General features: G+C 35.4%; 1 non-coding gene across 1 annotated transcript; it reads left to right on the top strand.

The window, feature by feature from the left end:
* Nucleotides 1-792: 792 nt before the first annotated feature.
* On the top strand, nucleotides 793-911 carry LOC145394855 (5S ribosomal RNA). Its single transcript, XR_013896500.1, has one exon. It is a non-coding gene; the product is annotated as a 5S ribosomal RNA (ribosomal RNA).
* The last annotated feature ends 319 nt before the right edge of the window (nucleotides 912-1,230 follow it).

Raw genomic sequence — 1,230 nt, 5'->3', positions numbered from 1 at the left:
TGCTCTTGTCAGTGTTATTATTATTATTAGTATTAGTATTATTATTATTATTATTATTCTGAAATGGTATATTGCTCGTATTCGCTCAATTTCAAAGCTAAGGCCATCACACTAGGCCATCTGAGTCCCCCAGCTGGCGGCTTCATATAACCAAGTATCATCCAGTTCCCAGTACTGGTTTTCCAATTTACAGATAAAAACCTATAAAGAATAGTGTATTCGCGGATTCTCAGAAACCGCCAAAGATACAGACTTGAAATCTCTGTGGGACATAACCAGTCGGGGAGCAGGTCTAAAATGACTATGGGCCCATTTGGGCCAGTAGTTCCTGAGATCGTCCAGGGGTCAATGGAGAGTAGTTTGGGGGCATCGAGTGCACAATTTAGAAAACCAAGATAGAACTGAACTACAATCGCCAAACTTGGTGTATTTATAGACCTTGATATGCTATGCATGGCTACCAATTATGAATGACCTTGATCCAAAACTCAAGGTTACAGCCAAGGTCAAAGTTCAAATTTTGCTTTTTTTTTTTTTTTTTGTACTGAGGTCACATGTACAACATGGATGACCTTTTCAATGGTGAGTTACTGAAATTGCTGAAGGCAATCTCCATTTTCCGTTATTGCTATTATTATTATTATTATTATTATTATTATTATTATTATTATTATTATTATTATTATTATTATTATTATTATTATTATTATTATTATTATTATTATTATTATTATTATTATTATTATTATTATTATTATTATTATTATTATTATTATTATTATTATTATTATTATTATCGGCCATACCACGTTGAGTACACCGCTTCCCGTCCGATCAGCGAAGTTAAGCAACGTTGGGTCTGGTTAGTACTTGGATGGGTGACCGCCTGGGAACACCAGATGCTGTTGGCATCCCTACGTGTCAAGTGGGGTTGGTGGAGGATTAGTGCCCCTCCCTGTAAAACAATTAACTCTAAGCCCTTGGCCACCCCGTCTGGGATACATGGCGTCTGGCAATGAATGAATGAAAAAAATGAATTATTATGGTTTTGGTTATTATTATTATCAGCAGCAGTAACAGTAGTAGTAGTAGCAGTAGTAGTTGTAGAAATAGTAGTAGTAGTAGTAGTAGTAGATGGGTTTTTAACCCTGTCTAACCCCTCCAATTTGATCTGTTTTATTACATTCAAGAAACCCTCCTTAGTAAACAAGAAAAAATCTGAACACACTG

The sequence above is a fragment of the Coenobita brevimanus genome, chromosome 28 (assembly GCF_032717465.1).
Source record: "Coenobita brevimanus isolate Jiangsu-jjx chromosome 28, ASM3271746v2, whole genome shotgun sequence".
NCBI lineage: Eukaryota > Metazoa > Arthropoda > Malacostraca > Decapoda > Coenobitidae > Coenobita > Coenobita brevimanus.
This window is presented reverse-complemented; position numbering and strand designations above follow the sequence as displayed.